This window comes from Dipodomys spectabilis, unplaced genomic scaffold, assembly GCF_019054845.1.
Source record: "Dipodomys spectabilis isolate Male_0828 unplaced genomic scaffold, ASM1905484v1 ptg000193l, whole genome shotgun sequence".
In the NCBI taxonomy this organism is placed as follows: domain Eukaryota; kingdom Metazoa; phylum Chordata; class Mammalia; order Rodentia; family Heteromyidae; genus Dipodomys; species Dipodomys spectabilis.
In genome coordinates, this window is record NW_024870870.1 from 4,086,746 (window position 1) to 4,109,801 (window position 23,056).

Consider the following 23,056-nt stretch of genomic DNA (forward strand, 5'->3'; position numbering starts at 1 on the left):
AGATCAGAGTTCAAATCCAGCCTGGGCAGGAAAGTCCAACTAACTTCTTTTTGAGTGTGCTAGACATGGGCTTGAAGTTAAGGGTTTTTACTCAAGTTTAAAAATACTACTTCCTGTCTCATGTGGTTCATTGGAGATGAGACTGATGGACTTTCCAGCTCAGGCTGGCTTCAAACTGTAATCCTTAGATTTTAGGATACTGTGCAGTGCTTTGGTTCCCATGGGACTCTTATCTGCTATTAACCACTAAAAGAAAAATAGAGGCGGAAGTTGAGCTGAGGCTCAACCAGTAGAGCCTGCTAGCTTTGAAATGAAAAACAAAATACCCAAAACAAAACAACCCTCAGCGAGAGTCACTAGGCCTTGAATCCAAGCCTCCCCACTGCCAAAAAAAAAACCCTTCAGGAGTTGAGTTTTTGTTCCTGCTAGCTTTGAGCAAAAAACAAAAGGCCAAAAATCTCATCGACAGTGAAGTAGTGTGGCCTAAATGTAGAGCCTGGTAGTATTGATGTAAAAAAAAAAAAAAAAACAAGCCAGGTGCCTCTGGCTCATGTCTATAATACTTGCTACTCAGGAAGCTTAGATCTGTGAGTCACATTTGGAAGCCAGCCTAGTCTAAAAAGTCCCCTGGTGACTGTTTTTTCCAAGTAAGTAGAAGTGGCACTGTGTCTGAAAGTAGCAGTATGCCTGCTGTGTCCCTGACGGACAGTGCCTAGGCACTGAGTTCAAGCCCCACAACTGACAAAATCAGTAAAATGATTAATTTAATAAATGCTAAGCATAAATGGGTAGGACCTAATAATAAAGGACATGAACTTTGAAAAAGTGGGAAGGGACAACCAAATAAATGAAAAGGTGCAAAAAGGAACATATTAAGGCTTTCTAAATCAAAATTGTAATTCTACCTGCTCAGATTACTGAAATCTGAGGATTGTGGTTCAAAGCCAGCACAGGTAGGAAAGTACAGGAGACATATTTTACTGTGTTCAGTATGGGGTCTTGAACTTGCTATGTTTTGCTCATGGCTAGAGGTCTACTTCTTCCTACCTCTTGATGGTTATTAGAGATAATTGTCTCATTGACTTTCCTGCCCAAGACTGGCATTGAGCCATGATTCTCAGGTTTCAGTCCTCTCTGTAATGCTCTTGACTTGCTCTTGATATTCTAATCTCCTATTAACCACAAAAAATGCAAAAGTTGAGCTGTGGCTCAAGTAGTGAAACCAGCTTCTATTAATGTAAAAATAAATAAACCTCAAGGAAAGTCATCGTGACTTAATTTCAAGACATAACAACCACCACTCAATTTAAAAAAATAAAACTCAGTCACTGTGACCTGAGTTTAAGCCCTAGAAAGAGAGCTACAAAAAAGAAAAACAGCCTGTAGTTCACCTGTGGTCAAAGTTGTAGAGAATGGTAGTTTCAAGAGAAAGAAAAAAAAAAAACAGCATAAGAACTAGCACCTAAGAACAAATACCAAAAAGAAAGAGAGAAATAATAAATAACTGAAAAAGTGAAAGAAGAGGTAATTACAGATTTGTAAATGTTGACTCACACTTATTATTATGAATTCTAAGGACACTGAAATCTGTAGATCATGGTTCAAATCCATCCTGGTCAGAAAAGTCCATGAAACTTTCTTCAGTGTGTTCAATAGAGGGACTTAAACTTGAAGCGTTTTGCTCATGGCTACTATCTTCCGCCTATTAGGTTGACTGGAGATAAAAGTCTCATTGACTTTCCTTCCCAGGCTGACTTTGAACTATGTTCCTCAGATTTCAAGCCTCTCTGTACTGCCCTGGACTACCCATGGGATTCTTGCCTCATATTAACCACTTAAAAAAAGGCAGAAGTTTAGCTGTGGCTCAAGTAGTAGAGCCATCTACCCTTCAGTTAAATAAGTAAATCAATAAAACCTCAGAAAGAGAGGAGAAGAATGAGTGTGAAAGACAGAACATCTTACAGTAAAAGGAAAGAAATGTAAATATCACCTGGAAGAAATTATTGTATTATCAAAGCTTATAGAATTGAATTGTCAAAGCTTATAGAATTCACAAACTTTATCGACCATGATAATGACAATTTGCATTGTGAAGGTTAAAATATGTTTGTGACTTCAACTAAATATCACTATTCTACAATATTCTGAAATAAGAGAAATTTAGGTAATCACCTAATCTCAATAATAGTAAACATCTCAGAAAGAGTCACCAGGCCTTAATTTCAAGCCCTAACACCAACCTGCCTAACTCCGGCCAACACACACACACACACACACACACACACACACACACAGAACAGGAGCTGAGTTCTCACGCTCGGAGCAGAAGCCAAATGAAACAAAAAGTAGACTGTAGTAGACCTATGGCTTAAGTAATAAAGCAAGCTACTTTTAAGAGAAAAGAAAAGAAAACCTGAGTATGAAGGCAAGGCCCTAAACCCCTGACTCTTCCCAGAATGGAAAGTGGATCAGTCACGGAATCCAACAGTTTGTGCTTGCTCTTGGGATCACAGCTGAAAGTGCCCCTTCAGTTCTATGGCCTCCAATAAAAAATTGAATGTAGGCTTCTGGAACAAGTACCTTGTGTAGAGGAAGCCCCTTCTCTTGCTTCCTGGATCCCAGGGTTCAGCTTCTTTTGTGAGTCAGGGTGGGGAGGTGGGTGGCAGTGTGACAAGAGGTTCCAAATAGAGTGGCAACTGTGCTAATTGATTTGAGGCTGACAGCTGGATGCCAAAGCTAAGTGGCAACTGGTAGCTTTCTCTGATTACCCAGCAGTAGTGAGACTGAGTTGGAGCACCTGCTGGCTCTGCCTACCAAGTCCACCCCACCGCCTCTGCCCCTGTAACAACCAGAGTTTTAAATGGGGATCTGAGTTGGCTGTGTTAGATTCCTGCTCCCCAGCCCTACCTGTTTGCCTCTGTGTGCACCAATGCTGAAGACACACATCCAACTGCTCTGCAGCCCTACACCATGAGGGAGATCGTGTACATACAGGCAGGCCACTGTGGCAGCCAGATTGGCGCAAAGGGGAGCATGGCACTGGCCTAGGATCCTAGTCTCAAATTTAGGAGGATGAGGAGGAAGAGGATGGTGTTGTAGGGTGGAGGTGGTGGTGGTCATGTCTAGGCTGAGGTAGGTGGGGCTTCATAGTAGTCCCTAACTTCCTGGAAATCAAGTCCCCCAGATAGCTTCCCCAATTTCCCTAATTTGTGTGGCCCAGATGGGTGTGTTTTTTTAAGCAAGGCTGGGGTGGTTTCAAATCCCTTGCATGTCTTAGTCTTACCTTAGACTCAAGTCATTGTACTTACTTTCCTGGGAATAGACTAATGCATTTTTGGTCAGGTTTGAATGAAAGGAGTGCAGTGTCTTTGAGCTGACAGATACAGAGGATTCCGTTTTTGTCAACTGATGAGTAACTGATAATTGAGAACAGTTCTTCCACCTTAATGCAAATTTCTCTGAGTTTTCATGCTCCCTTAAGTTGGGTGTTTTCTAAATCAGTGGTTGTCGGTGTATGCTCTGAGGACCCTTGTGGTTCTGGAGACCCTTCTAGCTGAGTCTTCAAGTTACTGCTTTGGCAATTTCATGTCCATGTAAGGCCAGGTTCTCATCATAGAATCCAAACAGAATATGGTATCCCATAAGATGGAATACTCATAGGAGAACCTAGATGGTGTCTATTCAGCCAGATAGCAAAGAGATTAACAAAACTAAAATACCATCAATTTTTGTGCTTTTTTAAATTTAGAAAATCTAATTTTTTTTACAAAAATATTTGTGTCAACAGGACTTGGGTTTCTTATAGTTATTTTAAAATCCATTGTTTGGACAGCTAACATTCTATGCCATAATACACTTCTATTTCCATCTCAGTTTTGGGAAATCTAAGCGATGAGCACAACATTGACGGCCCTGGCAACTACTATGGAGAAAGTAGCGTACAGCTGCAGAGAGTCGAGGTGTATTACAATGAGGCAGCTGGTGAGTGTCTCCCTCTGGCTTCCAATACCGTGGCAGAATAGGTCCCCGGGGAATACTAATGACAAGGTAGGAGTTCCTGCCTTTCTTAGGGTGGTATTGTAGTTCGAATTTGGGGCCTCGATCTTGTAAGCCAAGTGCTGGATCCACCTGAGCCACTCCACCATATATCTTGTTTTAATTTTTGAGTATACTCTTGTGAATTTCCTCAGGAAAGCCTTTTACTGAATTCCCCCTACCTATACTTGCTGACTAGCCACACCTGGATTTTTTTTTTTTTTTTTTTTTTGGTCATGGGGCTTCAACTCTGGGCATAGGCATTTTCCCTCATCTTTTCAACTCAAGACAAGCAGCTCTACCACTTAAGCCACAGCTCCACTTCTGGTTTTCTGGTGGTTTATTGGAGATAGTGTCTCACCGTCTTTTCCTGCCCTGGCTGGCTTTGAACTGTGATCCTCCGACCTCAGCCTCCTGAGTAGTGAGAATTACAGGCATGAGCCTGTTTTACATCATTAAAAATGAGACTGCCTAAATATGTATTCTAAAACAATTGATAAAATATAATTTAAATACCATTCAATTCCATTTTGTTGTGTGCTAGTCGTCCTTCTAAGCTCAAGGCCTGGGCAGTGACCATGAGCTTCTTTTGCTAAAGGCTAATGTTCTACCACTTAAGCCACATCTCCAGTACCAACTTGCGAAAGACCAGCTCGGCCGGAGCACTGGGACCGGTGGGACAAAGATCTCGGTATAGGTGGGCAAGGAGTCTATGAAGTGACAAACAGACACAGACTCAAAAGAGTTGAATCTGAGTGTATCTTTATTGAGGAGAATTAACATTTTTATACAGTGTGAGATTGTGACATAAATTTTTTTGTTTATTTAAGCACGTAATCAATTTTTAAGAAAAGCAAAGCATTGATGGATTACATGAAAATTGATGACTATCCCACCAACTGTTTAAGCTAAGTGATGTGAAACAAGTCAAGCATATAGGTAAATAGAATGCGTCATCTATTCAGCCTTTTTATGTTTACTAATTAACAAACCTAAGACAGGGTTGTACTTATATTGTACTCTTTTTATTTTTTTCATATATTTTTAAGTCCCTTTGAAACTATCCTAAAAACCACTTCCAGGTTGAGTCACACATTCTCCGTTTTCTATAATTTTAATCCCAATATTTGTTCAAATAAATTTCTAATTATTAATTTAAACTATCTTATTGTCGTTTTAATAATAAACACAATAATGGTCTAGATCTACCTAATCTTTGCACAAAATCTAATGAGTTCCAAAATACCTTTACATTAATCTATCTCCTTACATCTTTATCAGCTCCTGTATAAGGCAATGGTTCATCAGTCGGTTCAGGAAATGTGATGTCACTAACTTTATATTTTGTGAGAAACCACCATCTATCCCCTATAATGTAAGCTGGACTAAACTTAATCATAACTGTTGGGGGAATCTTTCTTTTCCTTTTATTATCAGGGGTTCCTATTTTTAGAACTCTCTGAGCTTCTGGGATAACTCCTTCTAGCTTAGTTTAATTCATTAATTCTGCTTGTTTTAACATATCTGGAAATTTTGTTTTTATATTTACTATGCGTGAGCCACAAAACCATTTGTGAAGTTGTAGGAGTTTTGGAGGTAGCATCACATCAGACGATAGATTGATTGGGGCATCGCTTACCAAGCATTGCAGCCTCCTCCTTTGGTATACCCTTCATATCCCTTCCCAGCCTCCCCCCTCCCCCCCAGTCCCAATCCTTCTCCTTCCCCCCTATCCCCCCCACACACCAACGTTGTAAAGCTCGTTTTGGACATGACAACTTGTACTTCTCATTGTTGCAACTGGTCCACCTGTATCCTTAAACAACTGGTTTTTCCCCATCTCCACAAGTTATACTGACATCAAATATAGTGAAAGCAGGGGTTATACTGTGGGGGAGGGACATACAAAGCAACAAAGAGATAATCTTATAAGTGCGTCAGAAACACATGCATGAAAGAAAAAAAACATTAAAATACATATCTAAGGGTTCATTTTCCTGACATCACATTATCTGACCTTTTCCGCTTGGCTCATACATATACTAGATATTGCAAATAAGGGAAACCATGGGACCTATGTTTCTTTGGGCCTGGCTTACTTCACTTAATATAATTTTTTCGAAGTTTTTCCATTTCCTAACAAATGGGGCAATGTCATTCTTTCTGATGGAGGCATAGAATTCCATTGTGTATATATACCACATTTTCTTGATCCATTCATCTACTGAGGGGCATCTGGGTTGGTTCCATATTTTAGCTATGGTAAATAATGCTGCAATAAACATTGTTGTGCTGGTAGCTTTAGTGTGGTCTTGTTTGTAAACATTTGGATAAATGCCCAAAAGTGGGATTGCTAGGTCATAGGGGAGTTCTATGTGAAGTCTTTTGAGGAACCTCCATACTGCTTTCCAAAGTGATTGAACAAGTTTACATTCCCACCAACAATGAAGTAAGGTTCCTTTCTGTCCACATCCCCTCCAGCATCTGTTGTTGTTAGAGTTCTTGATTTTTGCCGTTCTAACTGGAGTGAGGTGATATCTCAATGTTGTTTTGATTTGCATTTCTTTTATGGCTAGGGATGTTGAACATTTCTTCATGTGTCCAGTGGCCATCCTTCTTTCTTCTTCAGAGAAGTATCTCTTTAAGTCTTTCGCCCACTTATTTATTGGGCAGTTGTTTCTTTGAGGAATTGTTGTTGGGGGGTTTAATTTTTTGAGTTCCAAGTATATTTTAGATATGAGACCCTTGTCCGTTGTATGGCTAGTAAAGATCTTCTCCCAATCCGTGGGCTTTCTATTGATCTTGCTAGCTATGTCATTTGCCCTACAGAAGCTCTGCAACTTTATGCAATCCCATTTGTCCAACCTTTCTTTGATTGGTTGTGTTTCCGGGTCTCTATTCAGAAAATTTCGGCCTGAGGCAAGGAGACCCAGGGTTTCTCCTATTCCATCCTGTAATGTTTTCAGAGTGTCTGCTTTGAGTTCAAGGTCTTTGATCCATTTGGAGTTGATCCTGGTGCAGGGTGATATATAAAGATCTAGCTTAAGTTTTCTACATGTGGTTAACCAATTTTGCCAACACCATTTACTGAAGAGGTTGTCTTTCTTCCATTCTATTGTTTTAGCTCCCATATCGAAGATTAGATGGCTATAGGTCTGTGGGTTCATTTCTGGGTTTTCAATTCTATTCCATTGGTCCTGAGGTCTGTTCTTATGCCAATACCAAGCTGTTTTGATTACTATGGCTTTATAGTAGAGTTTGAAGCTTGGTATTGATATTCCTCCAGCAGTGTTCTTTCCATTCAGGAGCGTTTTTGCTATTCGGGGTCTTTTATTGTTCCATATGAATTTTTGGATTGCCTCTTCTATTTTAATTTGAAGTCTATTTTATCTGATATTAAGATTGCAACTCCCGCCTGTTTATGGGGGCCGTTTGCTTGGTAGATTTTGTTCCAGCCTTTAACATTGAAAATGTGTTTGTTTTTACGGGCAAGATGTGACTCCTGCAGGCAGCAGATAGAAGGGTCTTGTTTTTTAATCCAACTAGACAGTCTATGTCGCTTAATTGGAGAGTTCAGTCCGTTAACATTAAGAGATAGGACTGAGAGGTATTTGGGAGTTCCTGCCATGTTATCCACCTTCTTGGGGGCTGCGAAAACTAGGTTCTTCCTATGGTTCTTGGATTCTCAGTTTGGGTGCAGTTTCTTGGCCTTTGTTGCGGTCTTGTTGGTTTTCTATGTGTAGGACATCTTTAAGAATCTTTTGTAGGGCTGGTTTGGTGGAGATGTATTGTTTCAATTTTTCTTTGCTATGGAAGGTTTTTATTGGGCCTTCAGTTATGAAGGAGAGTTTAGCTGGGTACAGTATTCTTGGTTGATAGTTGTTTGTTTTTAGGGCATAGCATACATCATTCCAGGCTCTTCTTGCTTTGATTGTCTCTGCTGAGAAATCTGAGGTGATTCTAATTGGTTTCCCTTTATAGGTGATTAACCTTTTCTCCTTGACAGCTTTAAGGATCTTTTCCTTGGTCTGAGTTGATCCTGTGTGGATTATAATGTGACGGTGGGATGTCCTATTCTGGTCTGGTCTATTTGGGGTTCTAAAAGCTTCTTGTATCTGAATAGGCCTATCTTTTTGTGTGTTTGGGAAGTGCTCTGCTAGGATCCTGTTAAACAAATTTCCTAGACCATTAACTTCTGTTTCTAGGTGCTCCTCTACACCCATTATCCTTAGATTATGCCTTCTGATGGTGTCTTCTAGGTGTTGGATAGATCTATCATACTTCTTGGACTTGTCTTGGATGGTTGTATGTTCTTTCTCTATAATATCTAGGCTGTCTTCAATCCCTGAGATTCGATCTTCTGCATGGTCTAACCTGCTGTCAAGACTCTCTACTTTGTTTTTTATCTCTTTTCCTTCTAATTGGTCAGCTTTGATGGCTTCAAGTTCTTTGTTGAAGCTCTGTTTTAGGTCTTGTATGATTTTCTTTACTTCCTTAATTTGGTGTTCAGTGTTTGTCCTCAAATCACTTAGTTGATTGGTTATGGTTTCTTTGGACTCCCATTCCTTCTGTTGGCTTCCATTCAGCATTCCCTTTGTGGTCTCCCTGACTTCCTTCAGCTCTTTGTTAATGGATTCCATGAATGCCTTTACTGATCTTTGTGTGTTCCCTACCTGGTCTCTCAATTCCTGAATTACTCTTTGATTAGCTTCCTCCCGTTTGTGGGATTCCTGCAGTTCTCTTTCCTCCTGTTCGTGGGATTCCTGCAGTTCTCTTTGAGTGTTCTCAGCCGGCTCACGCCATTCCTCCCTTTCTCTTTGAGTATTCTCAAGTTGTTCACGCAAATCCTGTATCATTTTTTGAGTAGCTTCCTCACTCTTATGATATTCCTGTATAAACTTTTGGGATGCCTCCTCTCTCTCCCTATCACGCTCATACAGAGTCCTTTGTAAGTTGTCAAAATTCTCATTTATCATATTTGCCACCAGTGTTTGTAGAGTTATTTGGGAACTCTCCTCTGGATTGTTCATTATCTGATCTGACCCCTGATTATCAAGATTGGGAATTGAGATACCCGGATTTGCCATTTTTCTTGTGTTTTTTCGGCTTACTCTGCCCATTTGAGATGAAGATAGCACCAGTTTTGTGCTAGAACACTATCTTAAGGCAACCATCAACCAACGTTTGCATTTATACAGTCAATAGTCTACAGATACAATCTAGTTCAACAGATACATCTATTCAACATCAAACAAGTATATGTTAATGGGCTTCGAACCGCAGAGAAGAATTTGGAAAACCAGAAATTTTTAGGGTTAGGGAGAGATGTGGGTAAAAATTAGGAATAGATTGGTGTGGGGAGGCACAGGGAGAGTTAACTATGCCCTAATCTCAATGCAGGAAATAGGTTGGGTAGGATGCAAGTAGAGAGGGAGAGAAAAAGAAGAAATGTAAAGGGAAATGAAAAGAGACCAGAAAAAAAAATTAGAAACGTAAAAATTAATATAGTTATGGAGATTGAAAGACCATCTATTTAGAGAGGAATATGAATATAATGAGAAAACAGGAGGGAGATAGAGGAGATGTGAAAAACTTAAAAAATGCTTAAAATATTATATAGGTATAAAGAGGTAGTACTGCTATTAAGGAATTTAAGTCTCAGAGGTTTTGGATTGAGTAATAAATTTGTGGATTAAGTGTGCACACAATGGGGGATAGGGTCTACTAGTTAACTATGGGTTTATCAGGATGTGCAGGACAAGAGTTAAGTCACATACAGAAGAACAAAAGAAAGGAAAAGGTGAAAAGGATAAGAAAGGGAGAAAAAAAAAGATCAGAAGTTCAGTAGAGCTAGACAAAAAACAAAAAGATAATTAAGAAAGAAAGAAAAAGAGAAAGAAGACAAGAAAAGAAAGGAAAACGTACATTCACGTATTCCTAAAATAAAAATTATAAGAGGGAAAAAAAGTTACTGGAAAACAATTATTTTTTCAAAAAAGGCAAAAATTAAAGATTAATAAAAGTTTTAGAAAAGGAAAAAAATTTTTTATATATATAAGGTACCAAAAAAAAAAAAAGAAGAAGAAGAAAGAAAAGAAGAAAAAAAAGTTCTTTGATTTTTTTTTTTTATTTTTTTGGGAGGGGTGGGAAGAATCCTGTATCTCCGTTTTGTCTGTAACCAGCCTCTTGTTGGAGTCTCTGGTCAGCTTGAGGTCCTGTGGCTTGATTGGTTTCTTAAGTCAGCTTGTTCGAACAGGCAGAAAAATGCTCTGCTTTACCCAAGATTTTGATATCCCCCTCCCAGATTAGTTTAATGGGAGGGTGATCTGCTTTGAGAATCACAAAAGAGGGGTGATGAGGCTAGGTTCTGGTAGAGTTGAGGCCTTTCAACAATCAGTAGCTTTTCCCTGGGGCTATTTTGTGAAAAATTCACAGAGCCCACCCTGGAGCCATTCTCAGGGTTTCTGTTTTTCAATTGATTGTGGAGGCTGCTAGAGGGAGGGGCAGCCTCTGGCTCTGGTTACCCAGTGAGGAAAGCCACTCCAGTCCCTGGTGCCTGAGCTGGGTGACTTTTCCCTGGATGGAGCTGAGTCTGGCAGGTCACTTCGCCGTTAAGTTCTTGTGACCTGTTAAATGACTCATTTTATTCCAAGGCCTGAGTTGGAGCTAGCAGCTCCTCCGAGCATTGTCGGTATCCAAGATGGAGATCACCGGAGCTGGGGGGGGAGGGGTGGCCTTCCCTCCTCTGCTCCCTGAGAAGGAGTGAGGAAGTCGGGCTTCTACTCACGCCGTCTTGGATCCTGGGTCGTCTCTGGTCTGCAAAGTGCAGGATGAAGTTGTCCGCTCCTTGTCGGTTCTTGCTGGTGTTGAGTAGAATCCTCTCGCCCGCTGCGTCTGGCTCCTTCGTCCCGGACTCTCTGTGTGAGCGCTCAGGTATGGCCGCTGCTGCGGTCGCCGCTGCAACCCTGCCGCCGCCGCGGCGGCTGCTGGCAGGCGCTCAGATGTGTCTCCTTGTCTTGGCTTCCCCTCTCTTGTCTAACTCTCTGTCTTGTGATGGCACACTTGGTGTGATTCTCTGGCTTAGGACTGTTCACTGGAACTCTAAAACTGCTTTTTATGCGAGAGCTTGTTCAGATTCCAGCTTCTCCTCCACCATCTTCCCGGAACTCCCTAGCTTTAGTTTTCTACAAGTAGTTAACCCATTTTGCCAGCACCATTTACTGAAGAGGCTGTCTTTCTTCCATTCTATTGTTTTAGCTCCCTTATCGAAGATTAGATGGCTATAGGTCTGTAGGTTCATTTCTGGGTTTTCAATTCTATTCCATTGGTCCTGAGTTCTGTTCTTATGCCAATAGCAAGCTGTTTTTATTACTATGGTTTTATAGTAGAGTTTGAATTTGGTATTGATATTCCTCCAGCAGTGTTCTTTCCGATGAGGAGCGTTTTTGCTATTCGGGGTCTTTTATTGTTCCATATGAATTTTTGGATTGCCTCTTCTATTTCCTTGAAGAATGAGGTTGGAATTTTGATAGGTATTGCGTTGAATTTGTAGATAGCTTTGGGAAGTATTGCCATTTTCACGATGTTAATCTTTCCAATCCAGGAGCATGGGAGGCTTTGCCATTTTTTTAGTTCTGTGATGATTTCCTTTTTCAAGATTTTTAAGTTTTCATCATAGAGGTCCTTCACTTCTTTGGTTAAGTTAATTCCTAGGTATTTTATTTTTTGTGGGGCTATTGCAAATGGAGTTGCTTTCCTAAATTCAGCCCCACTTTTCTCATTGTTGGCATACAGAAAAGCCATTGATTTTTGGGGTTTAATATAACCTGCTATTTTGCCAAAGTTTTGAATCAGCTTGAGTAATTTGGGAGTGGAGTCTAGGGGGTTCTTTAAATACAAGATCATGTCATCTGCAAAGAGGGAGAGTTTTATTTCTTCTTTCCCTATTTGGATCCCCTTTATGTCTGCATCTTGTCTTATTGCTGTAGTTAGGCATTCTAATACTAGATTGAAGAGAAGTGGAGAGAGTGGGCATCCTTGTCTTGTTCCTGAGTTAAGAGGAAATGGCTTTAGTTTTTCACCATTGAGTATAATGCTGGCTGTAGGTTTGTCATATACAGCCTTTATCGTATTGAGGAATGTTCCATGGATTCCTAATTTTTCCAAAACCTTCATCATAAAGGGGTGTTGGATCTTGTCGAATGCTTTTTCTGCATCTATTGAGATAACCATGTGGTTCTTATCCTTGCTCCTGTTGATGTGATGAATAATATTAATTGATTTGCGTATATTGAACTAGCTTTGCGTCCCTGAAATGAATCCTGTTTGATCATGGTGTATGATTTTTGGGATGAATTGTTGAAGTTGATTGGCCAAGATTTGGTTGAGAAGTTTTGCATCAATATTCATCAAAGAAATGGGTCTATAGTTCTCTTTCTTTGATGAGTCTCTGCCTGGTTTTGGGATGAGGGTTATGATGGCTTCATAGAATGTGTTCGGTAGTGAGCTTTCTTTTTCAATTTCATTGAAGAGTTGGAGGAGAATTGGTGTGAGCTCTGCTTTGAAGGCCTTGTAAAATTCCGCTGTAAAACCATCTGGTCCTGGACTTTTCTTAGCTGGGAGGTCTCTTATTGCTGTTTCTATTTCAGTGCTTGATATGGGCCTGTTAAGCTGGTTTAACTCATCTTGGTTTAGTTTTGGCATGTCAATATTTGCTAGGAAAAGGTCCATTTCTGTCAAGTTCTCAAACTTATTAGCATAAAGTTTTGAGAAGTATTCCCTTATAATGTTCTGAATCTTGGTTGTTTCCGTGGTGATGTTTCCATTCTCATCTCTGAGTTTATTAATTTGGGTGTGTTCTCTTCTTTTTCTGCTAAGATTTGCTAAGGGTCTGTCAATTTTGTTAAGTTTTTCGAAAAACCAACTCTTTGTTTTGTTGATTCTTTCTGTAGTTTATTTGGATTCAAATTCATTTAATTCTGATTTAATTTTGATTATTTCTTTCCATCTACTGGATTGGGGTTTATCTTGCTGCTCTTTTTCAAGGACGTTTAGATGTGTCATTAAATTGTTAGTTTCAGATCTCTCCAATTTGTTGATGTAGGAGCTCAGAGCTATAAACTTGCCTCTGAGTACTGCTTTTGCTGTGTCCCAGAGGAGCTGGTATTTGTGTGTTCATTTTTGTTGAATAGCATGAACATTTTAATTTCCTTTCTAATCTCTTCCATGACCCACTCTTGATTCAGCAGTGTGTTGGTCCGCCTCCATGTGATGCCGGACTTTCTTTGGTGGCTTTTGTTGTTGAGTTCTAATTTTATTCCCTTGTGGTCAGAGAGGATGCAAGGTATAACTTCAATGTTTCTGAATTTAGACAAGTTTGCTTTGTGGCCTAAAATGTGGTCTATTTTAGAAAACGTTCCATGTGCTGCTGAGAAAAATGTGTATTCTGATGCTGCTGGGTGAAATGTTCGGTAGATGTCTGTTAAGTCTAGTTGATCTATGCAGCTGTTTAGATCTGCGGTCTCTCTGTTGAGTTTTTGCCGAATTGATCTATTGAGTGGGGAGAGTGGTGTGTTAAAATCCCCAACAATTAATGTCTTTGGATCTATATGGGATTTGAGGGAAAGTAGTGTTTCTTTGATAAATTTGGGTGCTCCATTGTTTGGCGAATAGATATTTAGAATTGTAATATCCTCCTGAAGGAGAGATCCTTTAATTAGTATGTAGCAACCTTATCTCTTCTCACGAATTTTCATTTGAAGTCTATTTTATCTGATATTAGGATTGCAACTCCTGCCTGTTTATGGTGGCCGTTTGCTTGGTAGATTTTGTTCCAGCCTTTAACATTGAAAATGTGTTTGTTTTTACGGGCAAGATGTGACTCCTGCAGGCAGCAGATAGAAGGGTCTTGCTTTTTAATCCAACTAGACAGTCTATGTCGCTTAATTGGAGAGTTCAGTCCGTTAATGTTAAGAGATAGGACTGAGAGTTATTTGGGAGTTCCTGCCATGTTATCCACCTTGTTTGGGGCTGGGAAACTGGGTTCTTCCAATGGTTCTTGGATTGTCAATTTGGGTGCAGTTTCTTGGCCTTTATTGCGGTCTTGTTGGTTTTCTATGTGTAGGACATCTTTAAGAATCTTTTGTAGGGCTGGTTTGGTGGAGATGTATTGTTTCAATTTTTCTTTGCTATGGAAGGTTTTTATTTGGCCTTCAGTTATGAAGGAGACTTTAGCTGGGTACAGTATTCTTGGTTGATAGTTGTTTGTTTTTAGGGCATAGCATACATCATTCCAGGCTCTTCTTGCTTTGATTGTCTCTGCTGAGAAATCTGAGGTGATTCTAATTGGTTTTCCTTTATAGGTGATTACCCTTTTCTCCTTGACAGCTTTAAGGATCTTTTCCTTGGTCTGAGTTGATCCTGTGTGGATTATAATGTGACGGTGGGATGTCCTATTCTGGTCTGGTCTATTTGGGGTTCTAAAAGCTTCTTGTATCTGGATAGGCCTATCTTTTTGTATGTTTGGGAAGTGCTCTGCTAGGATCCTGTTAAACAAATTTCCTAGACCATTAACTTCTGTTTCTAGGTGTTCCTCTACACCCATTATCCTTAGATTAGGCCTTCTGATGGTGTCTTCCAGGTGTTGGATAGATCTATCATATTTCTTGGACTTGTCTTGGATGGTTGTATGTTCTTTCTCTATAATATCTAGACTGTCTTCAATCCCTGAGATTCGATCTTCTGCATGGTCTAACCTGCTGTCAAGACTCTCTACTTTGTTTTTTATCTCTTTACCTTCTTATTGGTCAGCTTTGATGGCTTCAAGTTCTTTGTTGAAGCTCTGTTTTAGGTCTTGTATGAATTTCTTTACTTCCTTAATTTGGTGGTCAGTGTTTGTTCTCAAATCACTTAGTTGATTGGTTATTGTTTCTTTGGACTCCCATTCCTTCTGTTGGGTTCCATTCAGCATTCCTTTTGTGGTCTCCCTGACATCCTTCAGCTCTTTGTTAATGGATTCCATGAATGCCTTTAGTGATCTTTGTGTATTCTCTACCTGGTCTCTCAATTTTTATATTACTCTTTGATTAGCTTCCTCCCGTTCGTGGGATTCCTGTAGTTCTCTCTCCTCCCGTTCGTGGGATTCCTGCAGTTCTCTTTGAGTGTTCTCAGCCTGCTCATGCCGTTCCTCCCTTTCTCTTTGAGTATTCTCAAGTTGTTCATGCAAATCCTGTATCAGTTTTAGAGGAGCTTCCTCACGCTTATGATATTCCTGTACAAGCTTTTGGGATGCCTCCTCTCTCTCTCTTTCACGCTCATACAGAGTCATTTGTAAGTTGTCAAACTTCTCATTTATCATGTTTGCCAGCAGTGTTTGTAGAGCTATTTGGGAACTCTCCTCTGGATTATTCATTATCTGTTCTGACCCCTGATTATCAAGATTGGAATTGAGATATCCGGATTTGCCATTTTTCTTGTGTTTTCACGGCTTACTCTGCCCATTTGAGATGAAAATAGCACCAGTTTTGTGCTAGAACACTATTTTAAGGCAACCACCAATCAAAGTTTGCATTTGTACAGTCAATAGTCTACAGATACAATCTAGTTCAACAGATACATCTATTCAACATCAAACAACTATATGTTAATGGGCTTCGAACCACAGAGAAGAATTTGGAAAACCAGAAATTATTATGGTTAGGGAGAGATGTGCGTAAAAAATAGAAATAGATTGGTGTGGGGAGGCACAGGGAGAGTTAACAGTGTCCTAATCCCAATGCAGGAAATAGGTTGGGTAGGATGCAAGTAGAGAGAGAGAGAGAAAGAAGAAAGGGAAAGGGAAATGAAAAGAGACCAGAAAAAAATAGAAACGTAAAAGTTAATATTATTATGGAGTATAAAAGACCATCTATTTAGAGAGGAATGTGAGTATATTAAGAGATGGGAAGGGACATAGAGGAGAAGTGAAAAACTTAAAAAAATGCTTAAAATATTATCTAGGTATAAAGAGGTAGTACTGCTATTAAGGAATTTAAGTCTCAGAGGTTTTGAATTGATAATAAATTTGTGGATTAAGTGTGTACACAATGTGGGATAGGGTCTACTAGTTAACTACGGGTTTATCTGAGGATGTGCAGGACAAGAGTTAAGTCACATAAAGATCAAAAGAGAGGAAAAGGTGGAAAGGATAAGAAAGGGAGAAAACAAGATCAGAAGTTCAGTAGAGCTAGACAAAAAACAAAAAGAGAGTTAAGAAAGAAAGAAAAATAGAAAGAAGACAAGAAAAGAAAGGAAAACGCACATTCACGTATTCCTAAAATAAAAATTATAAGAGGAAAAATCGTAACTGGAAAACAATTATTTTTTCAAAAAAGGCAAAAATTAAAGATTAATAAAATTTTTAGAAAAGGAAAAACAATTTTTTATATATATAAGGTACCAAAAAAAAAAAAAAGAAAAGAAAAGAAAAGAAGAAGAAGAAAAAAAAAAGTTCTTTGATTTTTTTTTTTTTTTTGGGAAAGGTGTGAGGAATCCTGTATCTCCCTTTTGTCTGTAACCAGCCTCTTGTTGGAGTGTCTGGTCAGCTTGAGGTCCTGTGGCTTGATTGGTTTCTTAAGTCAGTTTGTTCGAACAGGCAGAAAAATGCTCTGCTTTACCCAAGATTTTGAGATCCCGCTCCCAGATTAGTTTAATGGGAGGGTGATCTGCTTTGAGAATCACAAAAGAGGGGGATGCAGTGGTGAGGCTAGGTTCTGGGTAGAGTTGAGGCCTTTCAACAATCAGTAGCTTTTTCCCTGTGGCTATTTTGTGAAAAAAACTCACAGCGCCCAGCCTGGAGCCATTCTCAGGGTTTCTGTTTTTCAATTGATTGTTGAGGATGCTAGAGGGAGGGGCAGCCTCTGGCTCTGGTTACCCAGTGAGGAGAGCCACTCCAATGGCTGGCGTCTGAGCTGGGTGACTTTTCCCTGGATGGAGCTGAGTCTGGCAGGTCACTTCGTCGTTAAGTTCTTGTGACCTGCTAAATGACTCGTTTTATTCCAAGGCCTGAGTTGGAGCTGGCAGCTCCTCAGAGCTTTGTCGGTATCCAAGATGGAGATCACCAGTGCTGGGGGGGGAGGGGTGACCTTCCCTCCTCTGCTCCCTGAGAAGGAGTGAGGACATCGGGCTTCTACTCACGCCGAGTTTTGGATCCTGGGTCGTCTCTGGTCTGCAAACTGCAGGATGAAGATGTCCGCTCCTTGTCAGTTCTTGCTGGTGTTGGATAGAATCTGCTCGCCCGCTGTGTCTGGCTCCTTCCTCCTGGACTCTCTGTGTGAGCGCTCAGGTATGGCCCCAGCTGCGGTCTCCGCCGAGACCCTGCCGCCGCCGCCGCCGCGGTGGCTGCTGGCAAGCGCTCAGATGTGTCTTCTTGCCTTGGCTTTCCCTTTCTTGTCTAACTCTCTGTCCTGTGATGGCACACTTGGTGTGATTCTCTGGCTTAGGACTGTTCACTGGAACTCTAAAACTGCTTTCTATGGGAGAGCTTGTTCAGATTCCAACTTCTCCTCCGCCATCTTCACGGAACCCCAAGAAGTATACATTTTATACCCTGAGCCCTTATTCTTCTTTAGAATCCTTTTTATTCTTTCAGTGTATTTGAAATATAAATTTGGCCAGGAGGATTTAATCTTAGCAATATAGGACTGGTGCTCAAGACGAGTACTAAATTCATGGTGTTTCTGCTATTTTGAAGAGGAGGATGACAAGAGCCAATGTTGTTGTTTTTTCTCCTTGGCCCACTTTTATAGTTTTCAATCTCCCAAAAGTATGCCAGTAGCAAAAAGCAGTTTGAAGAGAAAGAAAACTAGATCCAGATGCTACTTCTCCTTCAGACAGCCACAGGTTTTTGTCTCATTATTCATCAGAAGGATTTCAATCACATTCTCCAGAAACAATATCAGGAACACTGATCCCTGTGTTTAGAGTTCAGTTGGCAATGAAGCAGCACTCAAAGGATGAGTGCAAGTTCTTGGTTGCCAGGATAGTTTCTCAAGGCATCTGGCAACTTTAAGTACAGAAGTGACTCCAGCTGTTTGAGGGAATGAGAGGCTGAGAAGCTGACCAGTCCCATAGTGTATCAAGAACTGCTTGACACAGTACTTCCAAGTCAAACAGAGGAGGGGAGACATGGCCTCTCCCAATGACCCATACTCATGTTCATTTTTCCAGCAGTGAAAGCTGTCTGAGGCCCACAGGGTGTTGTAAGGACATAAGGGATGGATGGATCTAGCCTGTTGGGTATGTTTACTTTACATGAGTGAGACAGAAATCTCAATTGCTTAGAACCTACAGTGGCCAGGAAGAGATTGAAGACTTTTGTTTTCACTGGAAGCCAAATCAGTCACTTTTTGCCAGAATCTTTCACTCTTCCCTCAGTGAGGCTCCCGGCAGGTTGTCTGTGCCAAGCATTCTTCCATGGCCACCAATAACCTGTAAGAGTCCCTTTTTCTTCAGAAACAGGACCTATGGGAATACTGCAACTTATAGAAAGCTCTAAGGAAAAGGTACTACTGGATGAGGTGGAAGTCCCTCGCTGCTAGTAAAGTTGGGAGATGGTAAGTTCCATAAGCTTTCCTTTACCAGGCATGAGGTTGGGGTAGGGTGGGAAGGGATGGGATAGAGATCTTTAAGCCAAGCTGGCCTCACTCATTAGAAAGTAAACTGTCCCAGAGGGTGATCTGTGACTAGAAACAGGTTGTTTTCTGTCCTTGCCCCAGGGCAGATCAAAGTGCAAATAGTTTCCATTGTGGGAGTCCTAAGGAGTAAGTGTTGACACCTCAGGGTCTCTAGTCCTAGAACTGACCAGGTCGGATGACCCCAAATCTTCTAAGGCTGCTGGGTCAGAACTGAAAGCAAGCATGGCCAAGGCACTTTCATCCCTCAGTGGGTTAAGGATTGAGGGCAAGCTGTGATGGAGGCACCACCCAGCCTATCTACCAGTGTTTGACTAAGAACATTTTTGTTTTCTCTTAAGTACCCATTTATGAGTCTTTTCTGGTGGCTTTGGCTTATTTCTTTACAATTTTGAAGAAGTAGTTATGGTTCATAATTAATGACTCATGCCTCACATCTTAGAAAACTCCTGTTGATAATTTTACCAGTAGATCACCATGAATTTCTCAGGAATGGCTTTTGTTTTCTCCTAGCCAGAGCTTTGCATTCATTGCCACACAAGCTAATGTTGAATTAATTCCTATAGATAGGTGATTTTTTTGTCCAATTGCAAAGTGCAGCATCTCCCTTATTTTCACGTACCTTAGTAATTGTATCAAATACTTAATAGAGTTCTTGACAAGCATAATAAGCAAAGTTCAGAGGTGAAGATACAGCTCAGTGGTAGAGTACATGCCTGGCATGCACAAGACTTTCAGTTCAGTCCCCAGCACGAAAGAGAGGAAAGGCAAGTAATGTTACGCTCAGGAGAGGATACATTAGGACTCATAGAAAAACAGCACCCAGATTGGCATTGAGAAGTTACGTCCTGAGGGAACACAGGTAGAATGTTTGTAGGGGGAAAGGAAAGAGCCCCTTGATGTGTGTACCCTTTTAGAAAGCAGAGGTAGAAACAGGGGATGGACCTCTGGTAGTCAGCCTAGGCCATGGGAGGAAGAAGCCATGACATGTATGTTACTCTAATGGGACCAGAGTGTAAAGTGGCACCACCATACCAGGCCATGGCCCAACAAGAACAGGTTTGTCAGAAGGACTTTCTTGCATTGGAGAGGTGTCTTTTGACCACTTTGGCCTTGTTAATGGTATTTCCTTATGCTGTTCTTTTTTCCTTCCAACTTGTCATACCTATAGAATATCCTGTCCAGGAGACCCATTCTCTCTAATCTCATTCTCTAAAAGTCTCCCAGTTTATAGCTGTACATATCCTAGACCAAAAAAGTAGGGGGTGGGCATTCTGTCAGACATAGATTGAAACTGAAAGGTATCTTTGAAGTAGACTTTGACAAGGTTCTGGTATTGACAGTCTTGTGTTGATATGTGCTGTGATTGCAACCAGCTTCTGGTCTAATTCTGAAATGACAGTGGGACAGAAATGGTGATAGGACATCATGGACCACTATGATTTCAAACCCTTCTCAGGTACATCTCCATTCATGGATGTGCTATCAGCCAACCTACAGATGTCTGTTAAAGGACAGATGGCTGGGAAAAGGAAATTTATTGGCCACAGATGAGACCAGCCTTTGGACAAGTGGTTGCCTTTCAGTGTGAGGCAAAGAGTGCCTACCTATACAGAGATATTTTTCAGGAAGCAAGACGATTCACCCACATCTTGTTATACACAAAATAATCTGAGAAGAACTCTGTAAACCCAGAGGTGGGAGTCATGTGCTTTGGATTTCTATATGACTGCTTTGCTTCATGGCTCTTTATGCTCTTCTGAAACCTCCTACTGAGCTGGCCCACAATGTGCCCAGGAGGCAGGAATTAAAGGGGACTTGGTAGCTTGGCTGCTAATCACTCTGGCCACACTGACTTAGGGCTGCAGGCATGTGCTGGGCATCTGCTCCATTCTAGTGGTATGGGCTCCAGTGGGAGCTTTGACTCTTACCAGGAGAAGCTAACAGTGCCTCTGTCTTTGAGCCATCTCCCAGGTCAGGATGTCGTTATCAGCAGTGGCTCGAGCTATGCCATAGCTTTCATCGTGACAAGTATTTTCCTTTCAATTTCCTTCCTTCCTTTCTTTCTTCCTTCCTTCCTCCCTTCCTTTCTTTCTTTCTTTTTTCTCTCTTTCTCTTTCTTTTTTTCTTTCTTTCTTACTTTCTTCTTTCCTTCCTTCCTTCCTTCCTTCTTTCTTTTCCTGTTTTCTTTCTTTATTTTGTCAGTCTTGGGACTTGAACTCTAGGCCTAGGAGCTGTCTTTCCATTCTTCAGCTCAAGTCTAGCTCTCTATAACTTGAGCCACAGTGCCACTTCCAGTTTTCTGGTGGTTTCTTGGAGATAAGTGTCTCAAGACCCTTCTTGCCCAGGCGAATTTTTAACTGGCATACTCAGATCTCTGCCTCCTGAGTAGCTAGGTTTACAGTCATGGGCACTGGTGCCCAGCTTGACAAGTTAATTATTTGCTGAACATAACAATGGCCACATTCTGTCCTATGAGGAGTTTCCCCATCATCCTACAACACTGGTGGTCTTAGCGTTGTTGCAGAGCACACAGCAAGGGGGCTTTCTATGCATGCATATTGACTAGTACCTGAAAAGGCAGCTTGCAAAGGTCAGGGAGATTGTTGTTGAAGAGATTGTTGTTCAAAAGCCCCCAATGCTAGAAAGCCTCTAGAATTGCATACATCTCAACTTGCACAGGGCATTTCCAAATTTTAAGTTCTAGTGTTGGTTCTTTTCCTTTGTACACAGCTTTAGTAGGTTGCTCCAGACAAAGCTACCTACGGAAGGTCTGTGTGTTAGCTACACTCACCCAGACCAAGCAGTTCAGGGCTTGATTTTTGGTACATTTTTAGACTAATCTGTTCACTTGTGAGGTTTTTTTTAATGTTTCCAAGATCATTTAAGATGATTTTGTGCCATCTCACTTAGGTTTCTATCCTAAGTTAAATCAGCAACAACAATAACAAAAACAACAACAAACAGACTTACTGGACTCACTTGTAAAGTAGTTAAAAGTGCCCCCTGCTGTTAAAACTGCAGAAATACCCATTGCTTGTAACCTCCAGAGAAACAAAGGCTTTCTTCTTCTTATTATTATTATTGTGAAAATACCGTACAGAGGGGTCTTTCTTTTCCTATGGTATTCCTCTTGTTTCATAGTTACAGTGTACTTTGTCCCCAGCACATATGTCTCTCCTTCCAGAAAATAAGAAATGTACAGACTGTTTATTTTTATTCTATGCAAAGCAAAGCACATCAGGCTGAGCATGAGTTTTCTGTAGTTTGGTTGTCTACTAGCAAAATGCTTATAGTACTCTATACCCAAAGTGGTCCTTATCATTGGAACTTATGGTGAGTTCCAGGTGATAAAAAAAAGTCCAGAGTGCCCTGAAAACAGTCACTGCCGATGACAGCAGGTGTATCTCAGTGCACTGGGCAGCGTCTTCTATTGTGGCCTAGACTTAACTTACTTCATAGACCAAGATGGCAGATGCAATCAGGTTTGCAGAGCCAATGTGTTTGCATCAGGGTTGGGGTTAGTTTTCCAAGTACTAGCACTGAAGATCACAGCCCTGCATAGGCTTCAATGTCAGTGATTTAACTCAATTGACTCAATTAACTCATCTGCTCTTTCTGACATAAATGACTGCTTATCAGAGGCCAATAACTGAAACCCAGCAAGTGATCAGGCATGTTGGCTAAGAGTGCTGTATAGATAATGTACAGCTGCATGGTACTTATGCTGTACACTTCTCCTATGCTTCCCTGAATTCTAAATATTTCTAATAGAGAGGAAAGAAGCCATATGTTAATGGCTTCTTTGCCTTAGTATCTGAATCCAGCTAACGAGCTCATCCTACATCTGTTGGGTTGTTTTGATAGTACTATCGTTTGATTGGACTCAAAACCTCATACATGCTAGGCATGCAGTCTACCACTCTCCTGCCCGCTTCTTGCTTTAAGTATTTTAAGTAATTTTTGGGCTTTGCTCTTCCCTCACATATACCTCCCACAGAGCTGGGATTTCAGGAATAAACTACCTAGCCAGAAGTATTTGTGGAGATAAGGTCTGCTTGCTAACACTTTGCCTAGACTAGCCTTGGATCTCCGTCCTCCCCATCTCTGTTATTCCCCAGAATAACATACCTATGGTTTACAATGTTATAATCCCATTATTATTCTGGGTTCTCTAATTGGAGTTTTGTGGCGCTAGAAGGCACTGCCTTCTTTGAAATTATAAACCTTCATCAGTGGACATAATTCTGCTCTAGACTATCAGCACCTCATATCAATGTCTGGATACCGCTCATTGCTAAATCATAGTTCAGGATATGTTGCATAACTTTAAGCCTCACTTTTTACACACA

The 23,056-nt window shown here is 40.8% G+C and overlaps 1 pseudogene; it reads left to right on the forward strand.

Moving 5' to 3' along the window:
- Window positions 1-2,970: 2,970 nt before the first annotated feature.
- Window positions 2,971-23,056, forward strand: part of LOC122121674 — a 305,155-nt pseudogene continuing 285,069 nt past the window's right edge.